A 26,687-nucleotide genomic window follows, 5' to 3' on the forward strand; every position below is an offset into this window, starting at 1 on the left:
GTGGAGGATTAGCCTATTGAGCCATGGCGCCAGCTAATTGTCACTGATTAACATTTAAGAAATCAAATCATAAGGTAATTCTATCTCAGTGTAAGTGATGACAAGATAGTTAAAACTGAAGTATTTAAAGGATTTTTTTTCCTTTAAATAAGAGAGTTCTGGGTTGTAAACCATCAAATAATTTTTTCCGAATACCTATAAGTAGGTAACATGACAATTTAATACAGAAATAAGGTTAAACTATTTATAACTTATAGAAGACAATACTTATTTAATACATGTTATGGACTAAGCATTCCAAATAGCTCTTCAAAATGATCACCTGAAAAATACTTTATTAAATCTGTCTGAAAAATAAGGATTCCGAGACGCAGAGTGGACACCCTATAGTTTCTAAATAGTACTCCTGGGATGCTACCTATGGGATATGTCTAAGGTCCATGCTCCTTTCATATTGAAGAAAATCAGAAATCTCTTAGATGGAATACAGCAGGAGGAAAGCAATGCACAACTCTCAATACGTGTTCTACAACAAGGAAATAAGTGATGGAATTCCTGACTTAATTTCCACCACTTCACAGAGGAAAATAAAAAGTACAACCAAGCCCCCAAAATCTGCTTCATGGTCATCACTTCTTTGAATTTTTGTTTAAAAATGTTAATAAATTCATTCATGGTAGTTGTAGCAATTTATCAGTAATTTACTTGTCAGAATTTTGTATTTAAAGACACAAGAATGGCAATAATAACAAATGTTATAAGAATCCAGGCGCTGGTCATTGGACAGGGAGACAGATGGTAGCAGCTGTTCCTGTGACCCTGTTCTACCTATTATTTGACAATGAATAAATCTCCATAAGCATTGTACTACAAGGAAATATGTCACATGGTGTGAGGAGATGCTTGTGGAAGATTTAGCATGGAGCTTGACATGGGGAAGTATTCAGTAAAGGTTAGTTGAGGGGTCTGCACTGTGGGGTAGCAAGCAAAGCTGCTGCCTGCAGTGCTGGCATCCCATATGGGTGCCAGTTCGAGTGTCGGATCCTCCATTCCCATCCAGCTCTCTGGTTTGGCCTGGGAAAGCAGTGGAAAATGGCCCAAGTCCTTGGGCCCCTGTACCCATGTGGGAGACCTGGGAGAAGCTCCTAGCTCCTGGCTTCATATTGGTTCAGCTCTGGCCGTTGCGATCAATTGGGGAGTGAACCAGTGGATGGTTCTTTTTCTTTCTGCTCTCCTTCTCTGTGTAACTCTGACTTTCAAATAAATAAATAAATCTTTTTTTTTTTTTTTAAAAAGGTTAGCTAAATGCACAGTTTCACATTAGATAGCTAACTAACCACTGATAATTTCAGAGAACTGGAACATCTAACATAAGGCAGTCCTTTGATTGCAAAACTAGAATTTTATTAATGCATCTCTGAATTTGCCTCACTTTTTAATTCTTAAAATGTGATAAGCTAGCAGTATGATGGATTGTTCAGATCAAAATCTTTAGAAAGTTTTTACACAGAGATTGCTTTTTAAATGAGTCTTCTCTGTCTCTCCATGTGCAGTTGTTTTGATTTTAATCTAAGTTCTGGATTTCATGTTAGCTTTGGAATGGTTGATTGAATGTTCGTTACACACATATACAAGAATGTGTTCTCTGCACGCTGCAAAGATAGGTATTCTGTTTACCTTTCCATGTTTTCCTATCTGCCACACAGAAACACTGACATCAGCCAATTCTTCCTTCCCATTGCCTCTTCGAGCTTGATATTCCTTGCAAGCCCTTTGTGGATGATTATGTAAAGATAACTTTTGCAGAGAAAAAAAGAGTTTTCTTCTTTAGTATTTATTAAGAATAATACATTAGGTTTGGGTTGGTTGCTTTTTGCATTTCTTTTTTAACGACTGGACTCTAGTTTTTAGTCAGGTTTCAGGTTTATAAAATGTGCAAAGTCCCTAGATGCGCTTTTCATGCTCCCTCCCACTCTAACACAGTTTCCTTTGTGGTTAGTTTTTTAAATTACTGTGTTGCGCCTGTTACCACTGACGAGCCAATATCGATCCGCTATTTCAAAGCCCTCAATGCGCATTCGGTCTCACTCTTTGTGCTATCCGCTCGATGGTTTCTGACAAATGTGTAAATACACACTGCATCTACCAGGTAACACACAGACTCCTCTCCCAGCCCCACAAGTTCCCTGTTCATCCCGCCCGCCTAAACCCTGGCGATTGTTAATCTTTTAACTGTCTTTATAGCTTTCCAGTTTCCAGGACGTCCTGTAGCTGGCATCATATTCAATACAGCATTTTCAGATTGCCTTCTTTCATTTGCCATTCTGTATCTAAGCCCCCTCCATGTGTTTCCATGGCATACTCGTTCATATCTTTGTCACTGAATACTATTCCTCTCTAAGGACGTACCACCACAATTTGTTTATTTGCTCACCTATTGAAGGATGCACTGAAAGTTTTCACATTTTGGCAATTATGAATAAAACTGCCATGAACATGTGGGCATGCTCTTCGCCGCCACTGTCGGCATGCATTTCCAACTCATTTGCATTAATAAAAATATGTAATTGCCGGGTCATATGAAAACACTAATTTTAGTTTTGAGGAAACTCCAGTGAGCATGCGGACTCTTCAAGTGAATGTACAACTTTGTGTTATCATCATTGCTTAATGAGAGTTTTCCATAATGGTTGTGGCAATTTATTTTCCCATCAATAGTGTATGAGGGTTTCTTTGCTCCATGTCCTTGCCAATACTTGCTATTTTCTTAACTTTTTAAAAGATTTTATTTATTTATTTCACAGGTAGATTATAGATAGAGAGAGAGAGAGGCAGACAGAGAGAAAGGTCTTCCTTCTGTTTGTTCGCTCCCTAAATGGCCAATCTGAAGCCAGGAGCCAGGTGCTTCTTCATGGTCTCTTATATGGGTGCAGGGGCCTAAGCACCCAGGCCATCTTCTAGTGCTTTCCCAGACCACAGCAGAGAGCTGGACTGGAAGAGGAGCAAACGGGACTAGAACCAGCGCTCATATGGGATGCCGGCGCTGCAGGCGGAGAATTAACCTAGTGCGCTACAGTGCCGGCCCGCCCCCTTAACTTTTTAATAGTCATCATAAGAGTTGCTAGCAGGTACATCATCATAGTGTAGATTTCCATTTCCCTGATAAAGAGTAACATAGAGTATCTTTTCATATACCAGTTGACTATTTGTATATCCCCTTCAGAAACTGTCTTTAGCTCCTTTGCCTCTTTTTTAAACAAAGTCGTTTGCATTTTGCTGCTAAGTAATGTGAATTTATTATATATTATGAATGTGCAGCCTTTATCAAATATCTGAGTGACAAATGCAGCTTATCCTGACCTATGATTTTTCAACTTTGATGATGCAAAAGTAACAAGTGTTCAGTAGGAACCATACTTTGAATTTCCCCTCATAGTGATATGACATAATAGTTTCCCATAATCTATAATTGTAGGCTAATTTAAGTGTTATGAGCACTTGGAAACAGAGTAGACTAAGTTATGATGGTCAGTATGTGAAGCGTATTAAATGTATTCATAACATATGAAATGACCCTGCATGAGTTGAGGAGTATCTGTATATTTTTCCTAGCCGTGTGTTCCCTTTCCATTTTGTGAATTGTTTCTCTTGATGTACGTGATTTTTTTTGCTTGCTGTGTTTCCAGAAATGTAAATTCTTGTTCATTTAGTTCTATCTGCCATGTCACAGTATGGTTCTAATGCTTGTACTGCCCCTTGACTGTATGTTGATATGCCTTAGAATGATTTTTAAAAACTCAGCAAGAGGGACCAGCACTGTGGGGTAGTAGGTTAAGCCTCCACCTATGGCACTGGCATCCCATGTGGATGTCGGTTCATGTCCTGGCTGCTCTTCCAATACAGTTCTCTGTAAATGGCCTGGGAAGGCAGCAGAAACAGCCCAAGTACTTGGGTCCCTGCACCCACATGGAGACCCAGACAAAGCTCCTGGCTCCTGGCTTCAGACTGGCTCAGCTCCAGGTGTTACGGCCATTTGGGGAGTGAATCAATGGATAGAAGATCTCTCTGTCTCTGTCTCTCCCTCTCTCTGTTTGTAACTTTACCTCTCAAAAAAATGAATGAATAAATCTTAAAAAAAAAAAAAAACTCAGCAAGAGTTACTTGATAAGAGGAGTTAAGGGAAATAGGCTTTTAGTGTGTTTATCCAGCTTGGGGGTAGGCTGTATTTACTGCTTGCTGTAAGATGTGTAGTCAGGGGCTAAAACTATTTCTCTTCTCATTTTGTCTCCTTTGGTGTCTCTGGAATTCCTGTATTTCTTAAATAAGGTCTGAGTCATGCAAGCACCCATAGTTCCCCACTTTTGCACCGGAGTCCTTCTGCTGAGGTGGTCAGCTATGGGGAGGTAGGAAGCGCTCTATAGGCCTGTGATTAACTCTGTATTTGAGTCAGCTTGGCCCCCTGGGCTGTGACCATCACAAGTATCTCTTGGTTCTCCATCGGTTAGGTGGGACAGGAAGACTGGGAGTGTGCTGGACGTGGACATTTCCCTTTATATCAGTCAGGCTCTTGTAAAACCCCAAATGTGAGGCTTTGATAAAGTAATTTCCCTTGATGGGAAACCCTGTTGAAGAAGATACACAGTGCTTTCATCTTCAAAATGCATCCTTGTGCTGGCAAGGTGCCATTGTGGGTTAAGCTGCTGCTCATGAACCTAACATCCCATCCTGGTGCTGGTTTGAGTCCTGGCTGCTCCACTTCCAATTCAATTTCCTGCTCATGCACCTGGGAAAGCAGCTGAAGATGGCTCAAAGGCTTGGGCCCCTGCCATCCACATGAGCGATCCAGATGGCGTTCTAGGCTCCTGGCTTTGGCCAGGCCCAGTACTTGTTGTTGTGCCATTTGGGGAGTGAACTAGCTAATGGAAGATCTCTCTCTCTCTCTCTGTCTGTCTCTCTCTCTCTAACTCTCCTTTCAAATAAAATTAATAAATATTTTAAAAACTACATCATTGCCTCTAACCTCCGGTTCCATGTCCTCTTCCCCTTTTTTTGGGGTAGCAGTTTTCCTGTGACCTCAATCATCTGATGGTCCTAAGAAGAGTTGACCACTTTCAGTTTGTTCAGATGTTTCTCCACCTATGTGGCTGGGAAAGAACTCCCAAGATCCTACATACCTATATAGAAACCTGAAACCTTAAACTTTCTTTTAATTGCATAGGAAGATTCAATATGGGCCCAGCACTGTGGGGTAGCAGGTCAAGTTGCTACCTATGAAACCAGCATCCCTTATGGGCAGTCACAACTGCTCCACTTTGATCCAGCTCCATGCTAATGGTCTGGGAAAAGCAGTGGAGAATGGCCTAAGTGCTTGACCACCTAATTGTGAGACCTGGATGAAGCTCCTGGCCTAGTACTGGCCATTGCCGCCATCTGGAGAGTGAACCAGTGGATGGAAGACCTCTCTCTGGGTGCCTCTCCCTCTCTCTCTGTAACTCTGATTTTGAAATAAATAGATACATTTTGAGGAAAAAAAAGAGAAGACTCAATGTGGGGCCAGTTTCGTGGCACAACAAGTTAAGTTGCTGCCTATGATGTTACTATTCCTCATCAAAGTGCCAGTTCAAATCCTGGTTGCTCTGCTTCTGATCCAGCTCCCTGCTAATGTACCTGGGAAAACAAAAGAAGATGGCCCAAGTACTTGGGCCGTTGCCACCCACGTGGGAGATACAGATGGAGTTCTTGTGGCGATTTGGGGAGTGAAGTAGCAGACGGAAGATCTGTTTGTCTCTCTGTCTTTCCCTCTCTGTCACTCTGCTTTTCAAATAATTAAAATAAAGCACATCAAAAGAAGATTCAATATGTCTTTTATATATACGTATGCATAAATATACACTTTATATTTTATTTGTTGAATAGTAGTGCACTACATTACTATGGTATGTTGTCCTCAGTTATTTTCTTGGCAATAAACCTTGAAACACTTTTCAGTGTTCCATGGATGCTAACAAAAATATGTTCACTTATGTAAGTGAATTTTGAGAATATTTTGAGAACATTTTGGGGGGAAACAAACATGGAAAAATTTTCTTGGGAAATAAATGTCTGGTAATAGAGTATAAATTTTAAATATGCTACACATTCATTACAAATATAGTTTTATTATTTTAGTTGATTGTTGTTATCAGTATGTAACATTTAAAATCATTTTCTCTCATTTGTTGTGACACTTGGAGGACCAGATCATATATTCTGTTTCTCAAAGTGAACCAATATCTTCTTCCTCAAATGATAGCCTAAATTCAATATTTTAAAACTGCATTTTTCTCATTCTACCTATTGAAGAATGTTGTTCTTTGTATAAACTTATATTTATGAGTCAGTAAGTAGTGCATTGAAGACCTCTCATTTGTTTACTAACCATCACACAGTTCAAATTTCTTTCTGGTAGCTTATGTTTAGTTACTGATTTTTATGAAATTCTTTTAAAGATTTATTTGTTTCAAAGTCAGAATTACAGAGAGAGGGAGAGATAGAGATAGGTGTTCCATAGGCTGGCTCACCCTGACACGGCCAAAACAGCCAGCTCTGGGTCAGGCCAACATCCAGTCAGTAGCTTCATCCAGGTCTCCCTCCTGGGTGTCATGGGTTTTAACCCACTGCACCACAGTCCTGCCCCTCAAGTTTACTTCTTTAAAGGGATTTTATTAGAAGTTATTTTGTTATAAATTTGAAGAAAATTCAATATTTATAAAATTGAATCTTCTAATGAATTTGGATTTATTTTTAACCTCTTTAAATTTAGTGTATTTTTGTAAATCAGGAATCCAAAATTGGTGGCCAAAATTAGCAGTCGTTCATTAAATTTATTTTGTTAAATGTTTAAATCTTCATGAGTTAATATTTATGAAAATATATATTTCCCTGATATCATTTTTCAAATAATATCTTATTACTTATATATTAAAATAATAAGATAGATTTGTATCTTCTGCATTTGCTTATTGAACCTCCCAGATTTTTTATTGCTGAAGTTTATTCTTTAGTAACTTCTCAGAGAATGTTTGGATCAGTTAAATATCTGTCATTTTGCCTTCAATTTAAAGGATAATTATTTACAGATTAAAAATCACAAATCTTTTATACATTTATTTGAGTTATTTGAGACTTTTAAAACAATGTGATTCTCAAAATATTTTAATATGGTTTTTATAAAATCAAAATAAGTCACACATTATTTTATCAAGATTATTGATATGACAGAACAGAATTAGAACAAGAGATTGCTTTGAAGAATTCTTCTGGAAACTTAACTCAGTTTTTTAAACATTACGTTTATTAAATCTTTTTTGCTTATATATAGCCAAATATTTTACCCAGCTCCTATAAAGATGTCATGTATTTTTTAATGGAAAAAAATATCGTCAATGTCGACAGAAGTTTTATTGCTCTTTTACTAAAAAGCAGGTGATTTTTTTAAAAAAAGGATTTATTTGTTTATTTTGAAAATCAGAGTTACAGTGAAAGAGATACAGAGAAACTAACAGCTGCAAACGCCAATAGTAGGCCAGGCCAAAGCCAGGTTGCCAGGAGCTCCATATAGAGCTCCCACATGGGTGGCAAGGGCCCAAACACTTGGGCCATCTTCTACTTCTTTTCCTAGGCCATTGGCAGAGAATTGGATCAGAATGGAGAAGCTGGGACACAAAGTGTTACCCAAACAAGAAGCGGGTGTCACAGGTGGTGACTTTACTTGTTAAGCCAGAGTGGTGACTCCTAAAAAGTAAGATGATTTTTAGATTGGAGTGATCAAGGTCTAGTGCTCTAGTACTGAACAGTTCTTGGTTTCTTCCCCATGTTTCTTAATAAAAAGTTCCAGAAGTATCCTTACAGCATTTTCAAGTTCATCTGCTTGGATGCAGTAGACTCATTAACTCCTGCCCTTTGAAAATCAGAATTCATGCTTTTGTGCCTTACCTTCCATACGTGGTTACAAAATGATTCTCATACTTAGTTTGTAATAACATCTATCAGGGAGATAATTAGACATGAGTGACTAGGGCTAAGCCACAAAACCCTCCTCCAGGGGTAAACCCAAAGACCCTGCTCTCTGATGGGCCTCACCCAAGACTGCCCACTTTGCAGTTTAAGTTGTTGAGGTTTGAGAGCTGAGCCTATGTGTTGCTGCGCATGCCACCAGGGACTTTGGACCTGGAGGTTCCAGGGCACTTCTATCTGCCAGCCCTGGGTTAACCCCCTGCCTGTCTTGCCAACCAAGTAAATGTTATAGACCTCGGAATACTGCCTAGCCTGCCCTGTTTGGTGGATTCACTGCTTTTGTGTCTCTCTCTGTGTGGCGGTTAGCCTCCAAGACTAAGTAGAAAAGTGTAGTTTGTAGCCACATGGGCAAAGAGCCCAAGAGTATAGGCAACTCCCAGCTGTCTATCACTAATACTAATCATGAGTATCATGGCCACATCCCTGGTCAACACCACTCATACATAAGGGATAAAAGTCTCAAACCAGGAAGAAAGGTTGCCATGTTTCCTTTCAGCTGGCCTGTTCCTCCCTTGTGTTTAACTTGACTATTCCTACAAGAGGTCAGATGCTCTTTCTACCGTCCTATTTCTCCCTTGAAAGGTATGTCAGTAAACTTTTGTTTTGCTATCCTGACTTTTGTCTCTTTGAACTGTAATTCGTTACTCCATTGGTGAAAAGAAACCAAGGCAAGCCAGCTGCTGTCAGTGACACATCCATACTTTTAATTTTACAAGAAGAATTTGATAAGTAAATTATATATGAACTAATTAAATAATCAAAATTGGACTCTACTTTTATAATAATGTAGGATTCACAGTGCATAAGGTAAAGAACATTATTCCTATTAAAGGTGAAACTAGGAGAGAGAGTATTTATAATATTCTTTTTTATTTTTATGTAATCTCCTTTAAAAAGATTTATTTTATTTATTTGAAAGGCAGAGTGACAAAAGGAGGGAAAGACACAGACTGAGAAAGAATCTTCCATTCACTCACTGGGTCACTCTCTAAATGACCATAACTTCCAGGGCTTGGCCAGGCCAAAGCCAGGAGGTAGAAACTCCAACCAGGTCTTCCACTTGTGTGGCAGAGGCCTAAGTACGTAGGCTGTCATTTGTAGCTTTCCAGGTGCACCAGCAGGGAACTGGATTGGAAGTGGAGCAGCTGGGATCCAAATAAGTGATCTGATGTGGGATACTGGTGTCAAAAGCACTGGCTTAATCCACTGTTCCACATTTTTTATCAAGTTAGCCACAGTGTTTATAATGTTAGAGTGTTCATTGTTATCCAGATTTTATTTTTCCTAAAACAACATCAGAAATAGTCAAGAAATAGACTATAATAAATATCTCAAATAACCAGTGGTAGAAAGTTAAACAAATTGTGTCCAAAATATGGAGAATAGAACTGAATAGAAAGGACTCAGATCTGGGTCATGTTGTACTTAATGAAATAGTTTGGGTAATTAAATAATAATGGATGTAAAGGGTGGATCAAGTTCATATTCTGATAGGCCAAGAAAAGTTTTTTGAAGCCATTTTCATTATATCTACCCCAAGAAATGGAATCACTTTTTTTTTCTTTTTAATGTAACTGAGAAGCTTTGGCATATTTTTAAAATCACTCCTTTGTCATACTCAACAGTTTTTGCTGGCATCAGCTCTACTAGACTTTAATTTCATGTAATTTATTAATCTTCCTGACACCTGAAGGTTTTCACTACCCTTTGAAATTGTCCTTGATTGAGTAACCTTCTCATCCAAGCCTTTTGACATATTCTTCCAAACCTGAGCTCTGTTGAGGTTGGAACATTCACTTTCACTGGTGATGAGGATTTTTCTTATCTTCTTCATTAGAATAACTCCTGATTAGAAAAATAAGTCCTAATTGTGGGTCCTCTATACTTCCTAAATCCTACTACCTTTTTATATATTTAAGAGTAGAATTGAACAAAAAATGGAAAATTTTCTACCAATCATTTATGGCATTTGTAAAAAAGAAAGAAAAGAATAAAAAATAAAAATGAATAACAAAGAAAAAAATGCCTTTATCAAGCCATAAATATATTTATTTTATTTTATTTATTTTTATTTTTGGCAGGCAGAGTTAGACAGTGAGAGAGAGACAGAAAGAGAGTTATAGACAGTGAGAGAGAGACAGTGAGAGAGAGACAGAGAGAAAGGTCTTCCTTCCATTGGTTCACTCCCATAATGGCCACTAAGGCCAGCACTGCGCCGATCCGAAGCCAGGAGCCGGTGCTTCCTCCCTGTCTCCCATGCGGGTGCAGGGACCCAAGCACTTGGCCTATCCTCTACTGCCCTCCCGGGCTACAGCAGAGAGTTGGACTGGAAGAAGAGGAACCGGGACTAGTACCCGGCGCCCCAACAGGGACTAGGGCCCTGGGTGCCGGTGCCGCAGGTGGAGGATTAATGAAGTGAGCCATGGCAACGGCCTATATTTTTTTAAATCATTTCGCTTTGTCCTGGTGCATTCATATTCTCACTCCCCTCTCAGAACAGCTACAGCATTGGTTCAAATGTTTAAATCTCTGTCTCAAATATTACCTTTATTTCTGCAATAATATGGATTTTTCCAGGTCATTTGAGCTCATGTGTGCATTAAAATGTTTCATTGTGAGGGTGTGTAAAGTCTCCATAAGATTTTAGGTTAATGGAGCTGCTGTGTATATGATCCTGGAACCATTATTCCTTTATATTCTCATTGGCATATTCTAGATAAAAGACATGCACCCTTGATGCAATTAGGATACACCAATCTAACGAATTCCTATTAATTTGATTTTTATAAATCAAGTATGGGATTAATCCAGAGATCCAAACAGGGATGATGTGGGTATTCCACATATGAATTAAGGGGTTTACTCTGAAAATTAATAATGTAAACAAAACTATAAGAATATACTTCGTGAACAAAATAACTGTTTTTGTGGCATTTACCTAAAAATAGTGGCATACTATTTATTAATCATTTTTATCTCTTCATTAGAGTCTAGAGGAATTATGATCTGGGGAATATTTTTTCCCCTAAATCTTGGTGTTTTACGTAATAGTTACAAATGGTGGAGAAATTATTTAACACAAATATTTCAATGATTCTCTATTCTCTTCTCTAATTAGTCTGCATTCACAGGTGATTATCATGAGAAAATTAAAATGCAGAATCTATAATGAAACACTGAGAAAAAAGTATGAGGGAGATGTTTTTCCTTGTCTTGAATTATAAAAGAAATACTTTAAGAATCACAAACCACATTCTCCTTGAGCTGCCCTTCTTTCTCCTTACGGTATCTCTTTACTTCCCATCCTTTTTCACCCCCTTATCTCCCCAAATTCAGTAGGGAACATTTCAGAAAGCCATTAACTAAGTTTTTAAACTTTGATATTACATAATATTGATTGAGTTAAATAACAGGGGTACGGACATTTCTATGGGATTCCAGATCCCTGACCCCAGCATTAATTTGAAGTTCCTTATCATTGAAAGAGCCTGAGTATTGATATGGAAATAGGAATGCCAAGTTCTGATGTGCTTCTGCTTCCTGCTGCCTTTATTCTTTAAAAAGACTGACCAGTTCTGCTTTGCAAGCAAAGATAATGTTTGCCCAAGGTCACACTCTAGAATATGGCCTTGTTTGTACTTTGCAGTCACAGCTTAGCCACTCATTGATAAAGTGAAATGTATTATTTGTAAAAGAAAGACAGGACTCCCTCTACCACTCCCACAATAAAATTATATGATTTGTATAACTTTCTTAGTTACTTTGAAAGTTAATTCCAGTTGTAATAGTTTTGATGAGCATTTAACACTTTCATGAGACTTACGTTTTGTGAAGTTAAGCAATCCATCAATTTATAGGGATGGAATTCATGGAAATGAAATTTCTAGACTCCTGGACTATGCTCAGTACCATGTACTGGTTCAGTGAACGAACAGGTACATTCAGACCTTCACTCCATTCGAGATATGAAAACACACACACACACACACACATATGGGCAACCGCCTCTGGAAACACTGAAATTCTAGATGCAACATAACCAGTGAAATACCCTGTGTTTGTTATGATGTTCAGGGGTAAGGATAATTAATTAAGTTTTCAGCAAGAAAATGGGAGCTTTAGTGTAATTACATTAACAAGTAAGTGAGGGTTGAGGAATGGGTAGAAAAGTAAGGAGATGGAAAACCGAACTATTAAATAATGCGGCAGCTACTATGTCGTGGGAAACAGTCTCAGGTCATTGTTATGGGTGAAATGGCAGCAGGGAAAGGTCCCTTCTGTTCTGTGTCTCACATGAAAGAAGCATTTCCATGGGGATGAGGCAGAGAGCAAAGCAGGATGCATTTAAGTCAGAGACATCCTGCTGAAGCAGCCTGGAGGGGGCTCCGAGAGAGGCAAAGCCCAAGAGGCGGCGGTAATGGGGTTCTTAAGCACAATTTGAGGCAGTGGGGACTGACAATCAGCTAACAATCAGTACGAGGTGGTGACAAAACCCACCCAGAGTCCAGGTTTGGAGTCCTGTCTGTCCCGCCTAGCTTACTAGATAAGACTAAAATCCAGCAGACAGGTGGAATCGCCACTCCCATGTATTTTCTTGTTAAGTTTGGAAGCTCCCAATGTGGGATAGCACATTTAACCTTGCTAAAGATAACTTTTGGGAGAAGCAATCATTTGGCACCCTCTTAGAGGTCCTGCCCGTTCCTCATTTTCCACCAGGACCAACCTGACTGTCTACTGAGCCGCATAGCTCTTTATATATCACTTCAACTCTCTCGCTGTGGAAACCTAATTCTTTGCAGCAGGTACCTGGGATTCCAGCGTTTTCTCATTACTGATGAATGTAAATGTCACTGTTGTCTAACACACTGTGAGCACGGAGAAATGTTTTCTAGAATTCTGACTTCACACATACACCCACAAATGTACTCACACACAAATGGGAAAAAATGGCTGGCGCCGCGGCTCACTAGGCTAATCCTCCACCTTGCTGTACCGGCACACTGGGTTCTAGTCCCGGTCGGGGCGCCGGATTCTGTCCCGGTTGCCCCTCTTCCAGGCCAGCTCTCTGCTGTGGCCAGGGAGTGCAGTGGAGGATGGCCCAAGTGCTTGGGCCCTGCACCCCATGGGAGACCAGGAGAAGCACCTGGCTCCTGGCTTCAGATCAGTGCAATGCGCTGGCCGCAGCGCGCCAGCCGCAGCGGCCATTGGAGGGTGAACCAACAGCAAAAAGGAAGACCTTTCTCTCTGTCTCTCTCTCTCACTGACCACTCTGCCTGTCAAAAAAAAAAAAATTAAAAAAAAAAAACAAATGGGAAAAATACATATTGAAGTCATACCTCTAGATATAAACAAATCACACAAAAATAAGCTGAGTGCCAAATACATATGTAAGAAATAAACCAATTTCTGGCAAATACAATAGCAGCTGAAGAGACATAGCCTAGAGCAATGCCTGTCCAGTATTCATAGGGAAAGATCGTTTTGTTTCATTTTGTTATATTTTTTTATTTTTTACTTTCCAATCTGTCACAGATCAATACTTTTGTACAACATAATAAAAAGGAAATAGTAGAAAAATAAAAAGACATAAAAATTTAGGACCAAAATTTTTATTATTACATCCAATAGACATAAAATTACTATCAAGTCACTATAAAAAGTTTTCAATGGTTACACTCAGTGTCTGCCCTTAATCCCACTGGCAGAGAGATAACTCATGACTTGTGAACCCACAGACCTCATCTGAGCTTTACTGGTTTAGTGTTACTGTGAAGGAGGAGTAAAACCAGGAGACACTATTCACTTGCAGAATCAAGAGAGTACCCAAGCTTCAGGAATGCCAGGACGAAGGGAGGGTTAGTGACCCAGGCTAGAAACCAGCGCCGTTATCCAATTCACAGTTTCAAAAATGCTCTCCTCACCTCCTAGCAAAAATGATGGTGAGCTGGCAAGCCCAGAAAATCAAATTATAGTCACTACTGTATGAAGGCAAGGAAAGTACTTACGCATGTTCATAAGGGTTCAGTCCAAAATCATTAGCACACAAACTATTTATTATAAACACAAAATAGCTCAACATCTCAGCATAAGGAAAATGTCTGTGTTAGGATTAGGGCATATTTTAAGTGCATTTCTTATTTACTTGAAGGGCAGAGTGACAGAGAGAAGGAGAGAGATTCATTTTCCATGTGCCAGTTTACTTCCCAAATAGCTGCAAGGTCTAGTGTTGGGCCAGGCCAATGCCAGGAACTTCATCAGGGTCTCCCACGTGGGTGGCAGGGGCCCTGGAGCCGTGTACTCCTGATTTCACAGGTACAATAGCAGGGAGCAGCCAGGAGGTGAGCCAGCACTCTGATGTTGGATGCTGATGTTGCAGTCTGTAACTTAACCTACTGTACCACAAGGAGGGCTCCTAAAAAGCTAAGATTTCATAATACAAGGGACAAGGACTTTGTTCTGGTGCTTGTCGATTATCTATTTTCTCATACATCACAAATATTCAATTTAAAAAGATATTATAAAAAAAACAAGATATAGGATATTTTTAAAATGCTGTTTCCAGTATTTCTCATTAGTTTAGTGAATGTCTCATCTCTTGAAATCATTTGGGGACTATTAATGCATAAAATGAAAATGCATAGCTAAAAAAAGAAATCTGTTGGCTCACATACTTAGGGGAAACAGTAGAGGATAAGTAGGGCATTTGGCCTGGGTTAATCAGGGGGTAGAAATCATGAAACCCCTGGTGGGTGCTCCCCTGTGGTCACAGCAGTCACCAGTTTACACCCTTCAGGTTAAGTCCAGCAAGATGACTCACGCGTCTCTTCCTCAGAAAGTGGTGCTCACCTGTCAGGGAACCTCTTTGACCCTGATTGAGATTTAGCTATGCCCTGAGAACGTGGTGTGCCCCATGGCCACAGCACAGGCTCTCACCCTTGAAGAAAACTTCAGAAGTCCAGAAGCACACAGTAGGGATGGTCTGGGTCCTTGGAGAAAATGGATGCAGAATTCTAGACTGGGAGATTGTTTTTCTTCCAATTCTTGAAGTACTCAAAACTTTTACTCCACTGTCTTTTTATTTGCTTGATTTTTTTTTTTTTTTTGACAGGCAGAGTGGACAGTGAGAGAGAGAGACAGACAGAGAGAAAGGTCTTCCTTTGCCGTTGGTTCACCCTCCAATGGCTTTCACGGCCGGCACGATGTGGCCAGCGCACCACGCTGATCCGAAGGCAGGAGCCAGGTGCTTCTCCTGGTCTCCCATGGGGTGCAGGACCTAAGCACTTGGGCCATCCTCCACTGCACTCCCTGGCCACAGCAGAGAGCTGGCCTGGAAGAGGGGCAACCGGGACAGAATCCGGCACCCCGACTGGGGCTAGAACCCGGTGTGCCGACGCTGCAAAGCGGAGGATTAGCCTAGTGAGCCGTGGCGCCGGCTTGATTTTTGATTAGAAGTACACTATAATTCTCATCCTTGTTCCTCTGTGGACAGGGAACATTTGATGATTAAAAGATGATCTCTTTAATTTTTATTTGTTGAACTCTCTATTTAGTGGAGTCAGTAATCCTTTGAATATAAATGTAATAAAACTGTTATCTCAAAAATGTTAATAAAAAAGAAATGTACACTGTGCATTCATCTTTTGTTAAAAAAACTTTCAAGTATTTGAAAAATTTACTTGAAAAATAAGTCTTCTATTACAAGAAAATTAGTAAATTTTCTAGGAATGTGCCCCCAGATAGCCATGTAAGCAGAAATCAAACTGACAGAAGACAATTATTCACTGTACATTCACTTGAGAATATTAAAAATCTCTTCATGGTCTCATTGATTGACATCACTATGAGAAATGCTGCAAATTTCTACAAATGTTCAAATGTTTTAAATAAAGTTTAACTTTAAATTGTCTTTAAATGGACTTATCTCAAATTTCCAAATAAATACAATTTTGCCTGTTATGTACATTGATATTCTATGTAAGACCGAATTTGTAAAAATAAAACCAAAATTCATTTAGGGAAGAAAGGAAAACCTTTTAATACTAAAAGCAGGAGAAAGCTAAAAACAAAAGACTGGTAACAGAAAGCTGTAAGATAAATGAATGTGTAGGGGCTGGCGCTATGGCATAGCAGGTAAAGCCACTGCCTTCAGTGCCCGCATTCCAAGGGTACCGGTGTGAGTCTCAGCTGCTCCACTTCCAATCCAGCTCTCTTCTATGGCCTGGGAAAGCAGTAAAAGCCGGCCCAAGTCTTTCGGCCCCTGCACCTGCGTGGGAGACCTGGACAAAGCTCCTGGCTCCTGGCTTCGGATGGGTTCAGCTCCTGCCATTGTAGCCAATTGGGGAGTGGACCAGAAGATGAAAGACCTCTCTCTCTCTCTCTTCTCTCTCTCTCTCTGGCTCTGGCTCTCCTTCTCTGTCTGTGTATCTCTGACTTTCTAATTAATAAAAAAAATCTTAAAAAAATGAATAGGCAGAAATAAGTTCTACTTTCAGACACATGGTGTGAGAGAGGCTATGGTTGTGGCACGACAGATTAAGTCCCCTCTTGGACGCCCATATATCATGTTCCCATGCCAGTTTTGGAAGGTGGTTCTTCTTCTTATGATGCAACTGCCTGTTAATGCCCCTAGGAAGCAGTGGATGGTGACGCAAGCACATCCAATGGGAAACAATAAGGATTTCCTGGCTCCTGGCTTCAGCCTGGCTGTTGGACATTTAGGGAGTAGATGGGAGATTTCTCTCTCCCTCTCTGCCTTTCAAGAAAGTGAATATGTTTAAAGGTATAGGGGACTAGCGTTCTGACTTAATGGATAAAGCCACTGCCTATGATGCCGACATCCCACGTGATTGATTGCAGGTTTGAATCTCCCCTGCTGTATTTCCAATTTAGCTCCCTGCTAATGGCCTGAGAAAAGCAATGGAAGTTGGCCCAAGTACTTGGACCCTGGCTCCCATGTGGGAGACCTGGATGAAGCCACTAGCTTTGGCTTGACTCAGTCTCTGTTGTTGTGGCCATTTGGGGAATGAACCAGTGGTTGGAGGGTCTCTCTCTCCCTCTCTCTCTTTCCCTGTCTCTTTATCTGTCTCTCTCCCTCTCTGTCTCTCTCTCTGTAACTTTTTCAAATAGATAAATAATTCTTAGAAAAATAGAAATGGTGCACAAGAGGTTATAATATTTTAATTTTAGAATGTGGTTGAAATAAGTTACAGAAATGAGAATATATTTTCGATAGAAAATGTGAAATTCATGTTTGGCCATCCTATATTTGAAGTAATTCAGAAAGAAAGGCTACTTTTACCTCAGGAAAGAGTTGGGATTGTTGGCACAGATCTGGGGGTAGAATATAGGTGCTAGTTTTAGCAAGAGAAGACATTTCCAAATGAAGAAATCTAAAGGAGGGAGATAGGTCTATGAAGAACATCAAATGGCGGAAGAAATGAAAAACAAGCCATAAGCATTAGAAAGTGAAAGGCCAGATGGGAGTAGCATCATGAACAAAAAAGCATAATTTGTAGTAAACTCTGAAGCCACCAGCTTAAGAAAAATGCAAATAGGAAGCACATGAAACAATTATCTCTAATTTATGAAAAGAACGCATTTCGAAGGCATTATTATTAACTCATCACACCTGGGTTCTTCGCCTTATTGGGCATTCCTGTTCTTCCCTCCTGCAGATGAGTTCCAAGAATCATGTGTGTTCTTCCTTAAAATTGGGTGAGAAAAAGAAGAGCACATGAGGCTTTATTGTAAATGTGACTTGTGTGTGGCGGAGTTCTTAAGAGAAGCTGCCAACTCTCTTCAGCCTTGTATCATACCCTCCGTTTGAATGTGCACGGAGCCTGTACATACAATTGTGATATCTTCCAACTGATTGCATTATGATGTTAAATAAATAGAGGGAGGCATGTCCCTGGAGGCAGGCTTGGTGCATCCTGCAGTCTTTAAGACAGTTTCCTCCAGCCGGTAAAGCAAGGTTTGAGTCCTGACTGCTTTACTTCTGATCCAGGTTCTTGCTGATGTGCTCAAATGCATGAGTCCTTGACCTCCATGAGTTTCCACATTCCAGGCTTTAGCCTGGCCCTACCCTGGCAGCTGTGGGTATTTGGGGGAGTGAGTCAGTGGATGGCAGGTATCTGTTTTTCTGACCTTCTGCTTTTCAAATGAAATGAAAATAGTAGAAAAAAAGTTTTTTTTAAAAAAAATTGTAGTTATAATAAAGCTTCAAAAGTAATGTATTTTCTGTTTTTAAGCAATATCTGAATAATATGATTGGCAAATTCAGCATAACACATCTACAGAAAAAAATCGTCTAGCACATTTGATAATGTGCCTTCCAGAGGTAAGACTATTTATTAGGCTGCGCAGTTGATGCTCCTTGAATATTTTATTTTATTATTTAAAATTTATTTATTTATTTTAGAGGCACAAAGAGTTACAAAGAGGGAAGGAGAGGCCAATAGAGAGAGAGAGAGAGAGAGGTTCAGTTTCCAAATGTCCATAATGGCCAAGGCCGGGCCAGGCTGGGGCCAGGAGCCAAGAACTCCATACAGATCTCCTACTGAGTGCAGGGGCCCAAGCATTTGGACTATCCTCAGTTGCTTTCCCAGATGCATTAGCTGGGCACTGGATGAGAAGTGGAGCAGCCAGGACTCTAACCTGAGCTTAAATGGGATGCCTCCTCTGCAGGTGGCTGCTTAACCTGCTGCATCAGTCACTGACCCCTTGAATATTTTGAATGAGATGTTACAAAGAAATGATTCCATCTATGCTATACTTCAAATCAATTGTACCTTAAGGGGTACGATTATACAGTGATGTCAATCTAGTCAATCTTATTCATCAATTACAATATTTTGGATTGTCTCATCATTTAATAACTCATCCTTAGGATTCAAGTTTAAAATATTATTTGTGTTTTTAATGTGCAGCTATTTTACACATGATATCAGAAGTTATTTATGAAGTCATTTTATTTTCTTATTTATTTTTTAAACGTGTATTTGTTTATTTGAAAGGCAGAGTTACAGGGAGGGAAGACAGAGAGAGGTCTTCTATCCACTGGTCAGTCCCCAGGTGGCCACAATAGCCAGCATGAGACCAAGCAGAAGCCAGGAGCCAGAAGCTTTACTTGGGTCTCCCAAGGGGTTGGTAGGGTTCCAAACACTGGGGCCATCTTACACTGCTTCCCCCAGGCCATTAGCAGGGAGCTGCATGGGAGGGGAGCAGCTGGGACATGAACGTACACTCATATGGGATGAGTTCAGCAACTGAACCTGCTACACCACAGTGCTGACCCATGTAAAGTCATTTTGAATTGTGTTGGGAATGGTGTGAGATCGCAGCAAAGGCAGTGTTGTATATAAATGCCTATAAAGAACTCTGGACTGCCACAACACACACACATACACACATGGAGAATAATAAGTTTGAAAATTCTTGTAGTAATATATCAGTGGTGAGACCAAGATTTTTTATGCACTGTGACACTGGAAGGACCATAATAACCATTGAATAAAATACGGGAGCTGGTTATTTGGTCTTAATAGGATTCTACTTTTGTGAAATATGTTGGGAGATTTAGAATGGGCTTCAAAGAAAGACAGATTGACACAAATTGGATTTAGCTACCAGTTACACATGAATTTATGGGAACAATAAAACAGGTTAAGTTATTCTTGACAGGTTTAGAGGATTGAAATGAGGGAGATCCAAGGCAAAAGCTATATAAAACACAAACTTAGAAGCACAAAGATCACAAACAACAGAAGAAAAATGGGAACTTGCTAAAGAAATTTGTAGTCATTTGGGTTACAGAATTTTTTAAAAGACTGTTCAAACATGGAATTTTTCAACCTTATATTCCTAGAAAATTAACATTTTACATAAATAAAATTTTATGAAAAATTTTTCATAAGAGAAGTTGCATTTATTTCATTATCATTTTACTCCTGCTTAATTAACTGATATATATAATTATATTTGATAGTAACTTATAAAAGAATACACTTATTTTTACATATGTATATCCCTATAAAAAGATAAATGATTTTGTCATTATCTTGGTAAATCTAAACACTCAAATAAAATTGTTGGGAATCAAGGTATGCTAAAGAAAGGAAAAAAATTGCTGAGGGCCTATTTATCTCTTATTGGTTTGCAGAAATTATCTTACATAAAGAGCAAAAGTAAAAATTCTTAATTCACAGCTGCAGAAACTGAACATCAAAGAGAATGTGTTACAGAAGGACATCCTTTCTGAGCAGGATGCAAATCCAGTTTGATCTATTCACACATCTCATGGTTTTTCCACTAGACCATTTGCCTCACTTCCCATTTATGACCTAATTCTGTAAGTACAAGTCATAAAAATAAAATTAGGAATATACATTCACTGTTAAGAGAACCAATCACTTTTAATTCCAAAGTCTAACCATGCAAGGAATTCTAAGACTAACAGTGGATCTACTTATCCCATCCAATTAAGGAGCATAGAGATTTTATTTTGGCAATATATGGAATATCCATTTGGAAAACATTATGCTGAGTGAAATAAGCCAATCCCAAAGGGACAAATACCACTTGTTCTCCCTGATAGGTGACAACTAACTGAGCACCAAAAAGGAAACCTGTTAAAGTGAAACGAACACTCTGAGAAACGGTGACTTGATCAGCCCTCACCCTGACTGTTGATGAGCAACTTGATATGTTATCCCTCTTAGTATTTTTTTTGTTTGTTCTACTTAATACTTTTGGTTGAATACTGTAATCAATACACAATTCTTCTTAAGTGCTGAAACTTAACAGAAAAGTGATCGCTGTTAAATATAAGAGTGGCATTAAGAGAGGGAAGAGATGTGCAATTCAGGACATGCTCAAGCTGACTTACCTCACACAGTAGAGTTAGAAACATACCAGGGGATTCCAATTCAATCCCATCAAGGTGGCATGTACCAATGCCATCTCACTAGTCCAAGTGATCAATTTCTGTTCACAATTGATCATAATGATAGGACTAAGAACCAAAGGGATCACATAAACAAGAATAGTGTCTGCAAATACTAGCTGATAGAATAAAAAAGGGAGAAAACGATCCAACATGGGAAGTGAGATACACAGCAGAACCATAGAATGGCAGATATCCTAAACAGCACTCTGGCCTCAGAATCAGCCCTAAAGGCATGCGGATCTGGCTGAAAAGCCCATGAGAGTATTTCAGGCATGGAAAGCCAAGACACTCTGGGGAAAAAAAAAAAAAAAAACTAAATGAAAGATCTCTGTGAGTGAGATCTCAGTGGAAAGAATGGGTCATCAAAGAAGGAGGTACCTTTCTCTGAAGGGAGGAGAGAACCTCCACTTTGACTATGACCTTGTCTAAACAAGATAAGAGTCGGAGAACTCAAGGGGCTTCCATAGCCTTGGAAACTCATGACTGGTGCATAGGGAGATTACTGATGCCATAAACAGGAGTGTCAATTTGTAAAGTCAACAACAGGAGTCACTGTGCACTTACTCCTCATGTAGGATCTCTGTCCTTAGTGTGCTGTACATTGAGATTTAATGCTATAACTAGTACTCAAACAGTATTTTTCACTTTATGTTTCTGTGTGGGAGCAAACTGTTGAAATCTTTACTTAATGTATGCTAAACTGATCTTCTGTATATAAAGAGAATCGAAAATGAATCTTGATGTGAATGGAATGGGAGAGGGAGTGGGAAAGGGGAGGGTTGCGGGTGGGAGGGACGTTATGGGGGTGGGGAAGCCATTGTAATCCATAAGCTGTACTTTGGAAATTTATATTCATTAAATAAAAGTTAAAAAAAATAAAAATAAAAAAATTATCCTCTTATTTAAATTTTTTTCTAGGTCAAAATTTCTAGTAGATCTATAAGAATGTGACCTTAAAGTTGATAATTAATTTATAGTGAATAATGCCAAGTTGAATACATTTAGCAGAGTTAAAAGTAGATGACAGTGCAATAGACAAAATAAACTAGGTTCTTTTTCCAAACTACATTAGTTCCAGAAAATTTACTTTTTATTTTCTCTATAGTACAAAATTTTCTAAAGTGATATACCAATCCCCTAAGTAAGAATCATTGTTCTTTATAGATCAGGAATCATGGACTCTTTTTAATCAAATTTTCAAAGTAAAAAAATATATTTATTTATATATTTGTTATATATTATATATGTATTATATTATATGTTTTATTGATTTATATATTTATTTAAAATGCAAAGAGGACTATGCACACACACACACACAGAGAGAGAGAGAGCGAGCGAGCTTCCATCACTGGTTTACTTCTAAATTCCTGCAGCACCTGGTGCTAGGTCAGGCTGAGACCAGGAGCTAGGAACTCAATCTAGGTCTTCCACACAAGTGATAGGGGACCTAAGTGCTTCTGCCATCACCTGTAACTAGTGCCTCTCAGGGTACATAAGAACCTGGAATTAAAGGTGGAGCCAGGACTCAAACATAGGCATTCTAATTGGGATGTGGATGTTACAACAAACTTTCTTTCTTTCTTTCTTTCTTTCTTTCTTTCTTTCTTTCTTTCTTTCTTTCTGACAGGCAGAGTTAGACAGTGAGAGAGAGAGAGACAGAGAGAAAGATCTTCCTTCTGTTGGTTCAGCCCCCAAATGGCCGCTATTGCCTGCATGCTGCGCAGATCTGAAGCCAGGAGCCAGGTACTTCTCCTGGTCTCCCATGCAGGTGCAGGGCCCAAGCACTTGGGCCATCCTCCCCTGCACTCCCGGGCCATAGCACAGAGCTGGACTGGTAGAGGAGTGGCCAGGACAGAACAAGCACCCCAACCGGGACTAGAACCCGGAGTACTGGCGCCACAGGTGGAGGATTAGCCAAGTGAGCCGCAGCGCTGGCCACAACAAACATCTTAATCACTGTGCCAAACGCATTCCCTCCCACAGGTCATTCTTAATACTGAATTCAGGTATTTTACTTTGGACCTCTCCATGTGAATATTGCATGTCTGGTCAGTTCATATTCATTTCTTTTTTCATTGTAATGACATTGTTCAGGCTGTTTGTAAATATTACATAATTCTCATCAATCTCTCCTACACAGTTTGATAGACTTACATATAAAGTATAGACCTCAAATACATGAATTTAAGTTCTGTTAGTCAATAAATAAGTACATTCACAGTTATGCTTTTCTGAGAAAAAATTATTTGAAGAAATTTTTGTAAATTCATGGAACACCATCTCTCTCTCTTTTTTTTTTTTAAAGATTTTATTTATTTATTTGACAGAGTTACAGAGAGAGAGAGAGAGAGAGAGAGAGGTCTTCCTTCCATTGGTTCGCTCCCCAAGTGGCTGCAAAGGCCAGAGCTGTGCCAATCTGAAGCCAGGAGCCAGGTGCTTCCTCCCAGTCTCCCATGCAGGTGCAGGGGGCCAAGAACTTGGGCCTTCCTCCACTGCTTTTCCAGGCCACAGCAGAGAGCTGGACTGGAAGAGGAGCAACCGGGACTAGAACCTGGCACCCATATGGGATACAAGTGCCGCAGGCAGAGGATTTAGTGTGCCACAGCACCAGCCTGCACCATATCCTTTTACATTGTATTCTCCACTTCTGCTTATCACCTGGTAGAATAGAGTATTCTCATTCCATAAAATGGTAGGAAATGAATTGTAACATGATAAAATAACACATATATGGCTGCATGATCTACATTTAGGTAACAGGAGTATTTTTGCAAAATAATCTTGTATTCCAGTTTTCTACAAAAATCATCATTTATCAGTGATTGGCCAAAAAAATTTCATTATTGCCAAGCAATTGCCATTTTTCCCATTGATTAGTTTTCATCAGAAGACTTGTCTTGGGCAAGGCTGTTCTGGCTTCTTTGTGACTACATTCCTTACTGAGAGATAGAAATTTGCAATTTCTCCTTGTTGCTAGGGAAGAGAAATGTATCTGTTAACACATTGGTATGAAAATGGTTTATCCATTCACTTCTTTATTTTAAAGTTTTATTTATATTCATTTTTATTTGAAAGGCAGAGTAACAGAAAGACAGAGACAGACAGATATCGCAGATATTGAACTTCCATCTGCTGTCAATCCCCAAATGGCTGAAACATCTCTGTAGCTTGGTCAAGTTGAAGGCAGGAACTTAGAACTCCACCTTGGTTGCCCACATGGATGGCAGGGACCCCAGGACTTGAACCATCACTTATTACCTCTTAAGATGCAGTTAGCAGAAACCTGGATTTGGAAGTAGCAAGGGAACTCAAATCTCAGTACTCAGATATGTGATGTGGGCATCCTATGCTGGGGTCTTAACTATTACACCTGCCCTTCTCCATCCACCTGCCTCTGCTCCACTGAAGTATTTATATTTATATTTATATTTATATTTATATTTACTGTTTATATTTGCTTAAACTAGCATATGTGTAAACCAAGTCTTTATTTTCAAGCTACAGTATGATTATTGTTTCTGCTATTTGCATCAATAGTAAATGTATGTAGAACCTCCTCTCCCTCTCCCTATTTACCTCAAACTTTCCTGAAAAGGTTGGCTTCCATGACCGATTTCATTTAGATGTTGCCCTTGAATTTGAGCCTTCATTTGCAAGTATTGAGGACTTCACCTAAGTTCTGATTTATGGCTTACAATGTTACAGCACACTCAAAATCACAATTTTTCTCCCATGGAACTCTGGTATAGACAACAATAATTCCACGTTGTGTGTGTGTGTGTGTGTGTGTGTGTGTGTGGTGTTTTGTTTTGTTTTGCTTTTGTCCATAATCCTATTGCCTGGGCCAGATAAGTTTATCCAACAGATGATTGGTAGGTGTGAAGAAACTAGAGTTTAGAAAGTTCTGTACATATCTCCTTGTCTCTCTTGGCTTCCCCAATGGCCCCAAGAACATTTCGATGTTAGGTTGCTGGAGGATGAAGTCTGTGGAACAGGCTCACTTTCCCACTCATTCTTCCTGAGGCCCACAGTCAGCTCCTTTCTAACAGGCAAGGATACACATCAGATAAAGAGAACCAACAAGCAGGACTCCAACGGTAAGAGCAAGCCTAGTCCAATCAGCCAAGCACAAGCCAGTGCTATACAAAACCGCTCACTCCAAAGCTAAGATAAATGCTTACTCTGTTGTATAATTTTTATGCAGAATTGTTGCAATAAGCAGTATTCAATAAGTAGTTGATACTGAGTAAGCACGACAGTTGTATTATAGTGCACAAGATAGTTACTTTTTTTCTTTTTTGAAGGTTTATTTTATTTATTTGAAAGGTATGAGCTAGAGCTTCCATCCACTGGTTCACTCAAATGGCCACAATGACTAGGGCTGGGCCAGAGTGAATCCAAGAGCCAGGAGCAACTGTGGGTCTCCTACTTGGGTTCAGAGGCCCAAGACTTGGGCTGTCTTCTGCTGCTGTCCCAGGCACAGTAGCAGGGAGCTGGACAGAAAATGGAGCCATCAGGTCTGGAACTGGTACCCATAGAAGATGCAGGCGTCTCAGGAGGCAACTTCAACTACTATGCCACAACGCTGGCCCCAAAATCAGTATATTTTCAAACTCAACAATAATCAATTGCATCATAGTCATCTGCAGCAAAAGCAAAATAGGAAAATAGAATAGAAAATAGCAATGTTAATAAAATAAAGTGTCATTTTTGAAATGCTGTATGTGTGCATAGTTTCTGTCCGGGTAAGTAAAACATGCTTCTTTCCGTGGGTCACGGTCAAAGGTTGACAGTTCATAAAGTAGGTTGGCTCTCTGGATATCCTCTTTTGAGAAACGCACATCCTTCGCTGGGGGTGGAGTAGGAGGGTGAGGTGTGTGTAGAACAGAGGCGTTGATGGCCACTGGAACCCAGAGCACATGCGCTGCCATCCCTGGGTCAGCCGTGTCATCTCAGAGCGTGAAGGACAGCAGCACCTTCAGGAATAATGATTCCACAAATGTCAAGCTACATAGTTTATAGGTTTTTCTAATCAGAAAAGACATCTAGGAAATTGGAAAGAAAGTGCTCATAAAATGACCTTCCTTCTTTTGACAACTGAATCTAAGGTCAGTCTATTGATACAAAGTAATTAAAAGGCCACTGACACACAAGAGTGAAATTTGAATATGTGTCTCATGTTTTCAGGATTCACCTACAAAATTAGCTTTGATTTCAGCACACAAAACATGGCCCAAGTAATTGAAGAGGAGCAGCTGGCTATAAAAAACTGGCCAAAGCTATTTCTTAAACTTTAAATAAAAGATCAGATAAAAAAAATACCTTTTAGATTACAAATAGAAAGAAAATCTAAACAGTTATCTAAACCACCGGCCTGAGCAGAAGGATCTCTCTCTTACACTGTGCTCTCTGGGCTCTCTCCAAGGCTGGAGGCTTAGCAGGCAGCTTGGGAGTGATGCATCTTGCCCACCATGACCTGGAATCTGTCTTCCAGTGGAGAACTTTGTCCCTGGTCAACAGGCTAAGGATCTAAGGAAATGAAAAAGAACTATTGATATCTATCGCATGATTAAATATATTAGGTAAATTACATCAAGCACAAATGATAGTGAAAAGAAGGACAATGGAGAGCCGGCCCGTGGCTCACTTGGTTAATCCTCTGCCTTGTGGCGTCAGATTCCCA

General features: G+C 39.6%; 1 pseudogene; it reads left to right on the forward strand.

Annotated features, from left to right (window-relative positions):
• The window catches only part of LOC149122761 (ubiquitin-like protein ATG12 pseudogene), a 137,115-nt pseudogene that overhangs the window by 27,182 nt on the left and 83,246 nt on the right, over positions 1 to 26,687 (forward strand).

This window comes from Oryctolagus cuniculus, chromosome 13 (genome assembly GCF_051225735.1).
Source record: "Oryctolagus cuniculus isolate XC-2025 breed Fujian yellow rabbit chromosome 13, ASM5122573v1, whole genome shotgun sequence".
Lineage (NCBI taxonomy): Eukaryota > Metazoa > Chordata > Mammalia > Lagomorpha > Leporidae > Oryctolagus > Oryctolagus cuniculus.